The 8,416-nt window shown below is 39.9% G+C and overlaps 1 pseudogene; it reads left to right on the top strand.

The window, feature by feature from the left end:
• Window positions 1-3,204: 3,204 nt before the first annotated feature.
• Window positions 3,205-5,066, top strand: LOC122735816 (annotated as a pseudogene).
• Window positions 5,067-8,416: the final 3,350 nt, after the last annotated feature.

The raw sequence follows: 8,416 nt of genomic DNA, 5'->3' as shown, positions 1-8,416 counted from the left end.
ATTTTGACTATGATAGAGAGTAGTTATAGAATCATTTAAAATAATCCAATAACATCTGAAACAAAACTTCTTTTTAACATAATAAAATAGTTCTTGAATCACAGATTTGTAATGTTCCATTTAGCTTTATAAGGTTTTACATTTAGAACTTTAAAAATTGGTTTAAATCTGTACAATTGTTGAAGTTCTATGAATTCCAGGAGGCATATTTCATCCTCCCAGCTGTTTTCTCAATCCAAATGCACAAACTCTGCAACTCTTTGGTGGACAGAACATCAGGGGGATCCCCAACTTTATTTCATGTCTGAAGAAATACAGTCTAAATGATTTGCTTATCAATTTAGATTATTGATCCAAATAAGAAAAAAAAAATCACTGTGCTACTGAATATCCCATCCCCTACATTAAAAAAAAGCCAGCATGCTCAAGATAAGTATTATGCAGTTCATGCTGCTCAAGTTATACTTTAGTAGCCAAGAGGAAAAAAAACAACTAAATAAAGACTAAGATTTAGTGACAAAAAATCTTCTACTCCAAACAACTAGCCTCAGTCACTTGTAGTTCTCTGGAGACTCAATAAGGACTCATCAATTAAAATAAAAGAAAAAGATGAACAGCTCATGTCAAGATGGCTATTAATGGTCAGAAGTACAGCAAGTTACCCAGTCCTAGCACTCTCCCTGGTGAATAGAAGTGCTCGGTATCTAACTGACCATAATTCACATCATTTGGCAGCTTGGAGTCTCAAAGGTCCAGGATAAAGACTGCAGAGAGTTCTAATGTCAGAGACTGCAGCCAAGGGTCTTCTTCAGGGGCAGTGCTGAGAAGTCAACTCCGATAGTCAGCCTAAAAGAAGTCACAATGACAAATACGTGCCAAGTATTCTTATTTAATGTCTAAATATTTAAGGCCCAAGTCCAGTTATTGTTGTAAAAATAGTTGAATAAATTAAAAAGAAAACTTTCTTCAAATTATAGGATATATTTTTGGATACTTAAAATTCCAATAGAGAAAAAGGAAAATATGATTATATACTTGTATTCAATTTTTTAATACATTCTCCGTTCCTACTACAGAAATGTTTTTATTAGATAAAATTATAACCTGGGGCATGTTCTCTGTTGTTTCTAAATTTTAACTAAAAAAAAAAAAAGAAAATTAAAACTTGCTGTCCTAGCCCCAAGATTTCTCTCACATGTTAAATATAGATATATAGAAACACATATAGATATAGATATACAGATAGCTAAATAAATGGATAGATAGATAGATAGATAGATAGATAGATAGATAGATAGATAGATAGATAGATGAAAGACAGATAGATGATATATAGATAATAGATGTTCTACAACTTTCATAAATACAATACTTCCCAGTTTCTTTGATGATGCTAGGTATTTTATGCACAAAACTAGCCAGTAAAGTGGGTGGTGGGTAAATGTAAGCTACAAGATAAATGTAAAACACAAGATTAGACTTTTAAAAATGCAATACTTTCCAGGCTGCATTCCTGACTTTTTCTTTTCTTTCTTTTTTTTTTTTTTTGGTGAGGCAATTCAGGTTAAGTGACTTGCCCAGGGTCACACAGCTAGTAAGTATTAAGTGTCTGAGGCCAGATTTGAACTCAGGTCCTCCTGAATCCAGGGCCAGTGCTCTATCCACTGTGCCACCTAGCTTCCCCACATTCCTGACTTTTTCAACCAAGCCAAACTGGGTACTTCCTTCACCTCAACTTTTCTTTCAGCAACCTTTTTGTGAGTTGTCTTTTCTATTAGAATATAAGCTTCCTGATGTCAGGAACTATCTTTCTTTCTACTTGTATTTGTATTCCCAGTGCTTAGCACAGTACTTGGCACATAATAAGAGCTTAATAAATGCTGACTGAATGATTTAAAAAAGAGATTTCCTCCTTTCAGTTTCTCTTTAGAGCCAAGTAAGCTGGTAATGGCACATTATAACCTACCCGATTCCATATCCTTTCTTCTAAGTCAGCTCTGGCATATAACTACTAACTAGTAATGATGATTGTGATTACTACAAGTATAACAACAGATGTGAAATTCCATGGGGGTCAAACTCCCTTCACCAATGATGATCATAGATTTAATGATCATCTATTCCAACTTCATCATTTTATAGAAAAAGGAAGTGAGGCATGGAGAGTCACTTGCCTAAAGTCACATAGTTAGTATCTGGTCTGGGGTTTGAACTCAGGTATTATGCAGAGAATAGAGAGCTGGGCCTGAAGTCAAGAAGACTTTTCTTCCTAAGTTCAAATCTGGTCTCAGACACTAGCTATGTGATCTTGGGCAAGTCATTTAACTCTGTTTTCCTCAGTTTCCTGATCTGCAAAATGAGCTGGAGAAGGAAATGGCAAACCACTCTACTGTCTTTGTCAAGAAAATCCCAAATAGGGTCGCAAAGAGACAGACATGACTGAAAACAACCAAACACAAAGACATTCTGATCCCAAATACAGTGATCTTCAATTATACTGTTGAGACTCCATTAATATACTATGAAGACTCCTTAATAGAGTTTCATGAGTTGTTCTGCCCTACCTTTACTCCAAAATCTCTCTCAGCCATCCACCCATGCAAGCATTTAAAAATCATCTGATGCCTGACTTGGTGAATGAGATAACCATATTAATAGTCATACACTCAATGCTTTTTTAATTGAATTGGATTAAAATACACATTGCTATGTATTATTGAAATGTGGTATAAATTACTGAAACCAAAAGGACATTTTGATAGGAAGAGGATTTCTGTCAAAATTGTTCCCCCTCGGGGCAGCTAGGTGGCACAGTGGATAAAGCACGGGCCCTGAATTCAGGAGGACCCGAGATCAAATCCGGTCTAAGACACTTGACACTTACTAGCTGTGTGGCTCTGGGCAAGTCACTTAAGCCTCATTGCCCCACCAAAAAATAAAATGTTCCCCCTCTAATTCCCCCAAAAGTAATTAAAATACTTATTCTAAACTGAGAGAGGTCATGGCTATATGATTACAAACCCTGAACTAAAAAAAAAAAAAAGATTCCATTCAGTCTTTCGGGATAAACTTTACAGTCTATTCATTTCATGTAAAGAAATAATGCTTAAAAATTCAACTGGATGCAGTTGTTGCATAGTTAGAGCTTGATGACTGCAAGTGTTGAAAATAGGCTCTGGAGCTGTGAGCTCTTCCACCCAGCGTGCACTTGCCTCCCCCCTGCCTCCAGGTGCGGCACCACCTTCTTTCTCTTAAGGGTTTAAACTTGCCACTTCAAAGTTTGCCATGGATGATGATATTGCTGCCCTCATTGTTGACAATGGTTCTGGAATGTGCAAAGCTGGCTTTGCAGGAGACGATGCCCCTCGGGCTGTCTTCCCATCCATTGTTGGGCGCCCCAGACATCAGGGTGTGATGGTGGGTATGGGCCAGAAAGACAGCTATGTGGGGGATGAGGCCCAGAGCAAGAGAGGTATTCTGACCCTGAAGTACCCCATCGAACATGGTATCGTCACCAACTGGGATGACATGGAGAAGATCTGGCATCATACTTTCTACAATGAGCTCCGTGTGGCCCCTGAAGAGCACCCTGTGCTGCTCACAGAAGCCCCCCTGAACCCCAAAGCCAACAGAGAAAAGATGACTCAGATTATGTTTGAGACCTTCAACACCCCAGCCATGTACGTTGCCATCTAGGCTGTGCTGTCTCTGTATGCCTCTGGTTGTACCACTGGTATTGTGATGGACTCCGGTGATGGTGTGACCCACACTGTGCCCATCTATGAAGGTTATGCCCTTCCCCATGCCATCCACCGTCTGGATCTGGCTGGCCGTGATCTGACGGACTACCTCATGAAGATCCTGACCGAGAGAGGGTAAAGTTTCACTACCACAGCTGAGAGGGAAATCGTGCGTGACATCAAGGAGAAGCTGTGCTACGTCGCCCTAGACTTTGAGCAGGAGATGGCCACTGCTGCTTCTAGCTCTTCTCTGGAAAAGAGCTATGAGCTCCCTGATGGTCAGGTTATCACAATTGGCAATGAGAGGTTCCGATGCCCAGAAGCTCTCTTCCAACCATCTTTCTTAGGTATGGAATCCTGTGGAATCCATGAAACTACCTTCAACTCAATCATGAAGTGTGATGTTGACATCCGTAAGGATCTCTATGCCAATACTGTATTGTCTGGTGGTACCACCATGTACCCAGGCATTGCTGACAGGATGCAGAAGGAAATTACAGCCCTAGCCCCCAGCACAATGAAAATCAAGATCATTGCCCCACCTGATCGCAAATACTCTGTCTGGATTGGAGGCTCCATCCTGGCGTCTCTTTCCACCTTCCAGCAGATGTGGATCAGCAAGCAGGAGTATGATGAATCTGGGCCCTCCATTGTCCACCGCAAATGCTTCTAAATGGACTGTTTGTGTTTTGTTTTTTTGTTTTTTTTTTGTCAAAGGGTGTGACATGTTAATTGCCCAGAAAAAAAAGAGATGAGATTGGCATGGCTTTATTTGTTTTTATTTTTTATTTTTTTTGGCGCTTGACTCAGGATTTAAAAACTGGAACGGTGAAGGTGATGAGCAGGTGATGATGTTGGAGGCAAACATCCCCAAAGTTCTACAGTGCGTCTTCAGGACTCTGATTGTACATTGTTGTTTTTTTTTTAATAGTCATTCCAAATAATTATTACATGTTAGTGAGTTACTTGCCTCTATGAAGGCTGTCCTGCTCAAATTAGAGCAAAGGAGCTACTTAAAAATCTAGAGGGGGAGGGGGGGAGGTACACAGTACTGCTTTATGTGTAAATTATGTAATCCTTTAAAAAAAAAAAACAACTTTTTGTATCTTCCGCCTTAATACTTGTTCCTTTTTTTTTTGTCAGCCATAATGAGTGGCCCCCTAAATTCCCTCCCTGCCCCCAACATAGATGTGAATGAAGACTTCACAGTCTCCCCGCAAGTTTTGAGATTGATGCCATACTTGGGGGGAGGGGAGGAGAGCTTTACCTGTACACTGACTTAAGACCAGTTCAAATAAAAGTGCACACGTTAAAGAAAAAAAAAAATAGGCTCTGTAGGTTTCCTCCAAATTTTCCAAATATATTACCAATTTTTACTGACATGAAAATAGTTTCAAAAACATAATTTTGAGGTACAAACTATAAATGGAAAGTGCAAAGTTAAATAAAAATTTTTAAATTGACTAGTGTGTTGCTTGTTCATTTGTGTTTTTTTTTTTTAATCAGAACCAAAAATAAGAATGGCAATAAAGGAAGGGTCATGTTGGATTTTTCTCACCATAAGCAAGGACAAGATCAGGTTCAAAGTTCATCACTCCTTAATGATATCTAGGTCTTGACCCAAGTGATATATACAGATAGGACAATACAGGAGAAGGGTGTACTTTATGTAAAGTGAGAATTTCTCATTAGCAGCTTCTGTGAGAAGCTTTGCTAGCTCTTTAGAGCACCTTTCCCAGTTTCCAAGTTAAGGGGAAGACAATTCGAATTGTGAGAACTTGAAATATTAACAGTATAGAACAATTAGTTGCTCTGGGGTGAAAAGGCAAATTTCAAGAAACCATTCCTTTTATCATGGAACAAAGTGGGGATGGCCCTACATAGTTAGAATAGAATGTTTGGGGTTTTTGTTTTTGTTTGTTTTTCTGCACTGGACTATTATAAACTGGTCTCAATCTAGTCAGGAACATTTTTTTTCCTCTATCCCCTCCAATACCATTGCTCCAACATTTTTCCCTTTTCCCTCAAGCTAAAATTAATAAAGTAATAGAAATTCACATGATGCTTTGTTATATATTTGAAAGGAATACCAACTTCTTTGTAGTAGATTTGCAGCTTCATGTGTAATTGTCATTTTTATTGTATTTTTTTATGGAAATGCTGGTTTTATTCCACAAATTAAAAATAAAATAAAATAATAGCTTTTTCAAAAACAGTGACCGGGAAAAGACATTACACACCTAGAGCTCCTGGTACAATTACCCCCAAAACAACAATAAGAGAACCCTTAGAACAGAAAACCCCACAAAAATACGGGCTGAGATTATTTCCCAGCCATAGATAGCTTAAAGCGGGCTGTGTTGGGCGGCGAGTAAAGTCCAACCCTACGATCACATTGATAGAGACCCTAGGCACCCTGAACCAGAGGAACTTAACCCCCAAGTCTCTGAATCAGCTGCAGCACCAGAATCTTTTGGAAATGAGGGGACTGAATGACTGGCCTGGGGGACGGGGAAGTGCAGGCGTGTCAGTGGGACCTAGGAAGGAATTTGGTGGTCCCACACCAGGGGGGAACCAGGAAGAAATCCTGAGCAGCGGGAGGCCCAGGTCAGAGAGGGTCACAGGCTCATCAAAGCTAAAACCCACCATAGCTCACTGCTGGCTGGTTAAATAGTAAGTTGTCTTGAGGTTATCTTCTAACCAGAGAACAGGCCAGGTGAGAGAAAAACCTGCCGTCCCTCAAAACCAAAACACCTGGGACCCTCTGAAGCTGGGGACAGTAGTGTAGCCTAGAAGCAGGGTCCCCCCAGTGGGGAGTTAAAAGTCAAATAAAGGACTACAAGATGACCAAGCAAAGAAAGTTCAGAATTATAGAAAGTTTCTTCAGCAACAAGGAAGATCAAGGTGCACCCTCAGAAGAGGAAAACAACCTCAGGGGCCCTACATCCAAAGCTTCCAAGAAGAATATGAACTGGTCTCAGGCCATGGAAGCTCTCAAAAGGGACTTTGAAGAGAAAGTAGGAGAGATAGGAGGAAGATGTAGAGAGAGGGAGGAAAGAATGGAAAGGGAAATGAGAGCAATGCAGAAAAGTCATGAGAAATAAGTCAACAGTTTGAAAAGCCAAATGAGAAAGGAAATAGAAAAGCTCTCTCAAGAAAATAATTACCCAAGAATTAGGATTGAACAAATGGAAGTCAGTGACTTTATGAGAAACCAAAACACGGCAGAGCAAATACAATTGAATGGAAAAATAGAGGGCAATGTAAAATATCTCCTTGGAAAAACAGCTGACCTGGAAAAAAATCTAGAAGAGATAACTTGAAAGTCATTGGAATACCTGAAAACAATGACCAAAATAAGAGCTTAGACACCATCCTCTAAGAGATTGTCAGGGAAAATTGTTCTGATATTCTAGAAGCAGAAGCTAAAATAGAAATTGAATGAATCCACCAATCACCTCCTGAAAGAGATCACAAAAGAAAAACCTCCAGGAATGTTATAGCCAAATCCCAGAGCTCCCAGGTCAAGGAAAAAATACTGCAAGCAGCTAGAAAAAAGGAATTCAAATACTGCGGAGCTCCAATAAGGATAAAGCAAGATCCAGCAGTATCTACATTAAAGGACTGAAGTGCATGGAATATGATATTTCAGAGGGCAAAGGAACTGGGACTACAGCCAAGAATCATGTATCCAGCAAAACTGACTATAATCTTTCAGAGGAAAACATGTGATTTCAATGAGAAAGAGGTCTTTCAAGCATTTGTGATGACAAGACCTGAAGTAAATAGAAAATTTGACTTTCAAATACAAGACCCTGGAGAATCATAAAAAGGTAAATAGGAAAAAGAAATCATGAGGGACATTAAAAGTTTAAACTTTTTGGGGCAGCTAGGTGGTGCAGTGGATAAAGCACTGGCCCTGGATTCAGGAGTACCTGAGTTCAAATGCAGCCTCAGACACTTGACACTTACTAACTGTGTGACCCTGGGCACGTCACTTAACCCCCATTGTCCCACAAAAAAAAAACAAAAAGTATAAACTGTTTACATTCATACATGAGAAAATCATACTCCCAACTCATAAGAACTTTTTCATTAAGGAATACACAGAGGATACAGGTTTGAACTGAATATGAAGGTATGTTATTTGTAAAGCATTTATTTTTTGTGTATCCTTGTTCATTGTGGAGCAAACAGGGTGGGTTGTCTTATGTCGGGGGCCAGATTTGGGCTCTGGGCCTCCTGGGCCCAGGGCTGGTGCTTTGTCCAATGTGCCACCTAGCTAATCCATGACAACACCTTTAAAATAGAGTTGAGGGGTAGGAGGAACAGACTGGGGTAAGGGGAAGGGGAGAAAATGACTGAGGAGAGGTAGCTCACATGAAGGATACAAGGCAAAAGCTTATGGAGGGGAGGGGAAGAGGGTGAAGGAGTGGGGTAGTGAGTGAACCTTACTATCATCAGAATTGGCTCAAAGAGGGAATACTGTACATACTCAAGTGGGTATAGTAATATATTTTTGCCCTGAGGAAAAGTGGGAGGGGAAGCAGATGGTGGGGGAAGAGGGGAAGGATGGAAGGGAAGTTTGGGGGAGGGAGCTGTAAAAAGCAAAATAGACGTATGCAATATATTGAATTGCTTGATTTCATAGGGAGAGTTGAGGAGGGAGGGAGGAA

The sequence above is a fragment of the Dromiciops gliroides genome, chromosome 1, assembly GCF_019393635.1.
Source record: "Dromiciops gliroides isolate mDroGli1 chromosome 1, mDroGli1.pri, whole genome shotgun sequence".
Taxonomy (NCBI): domain Eukaryota; kingdom Metazoa; phylum Chordata; class Mammalia; order Microbiotheria; family Microbiotheriidae; genus Dromiciops; species Dromiciops gliroides.
This window is presented reverse-complemented; position numbering and strand designations above follow the sequence as displayed.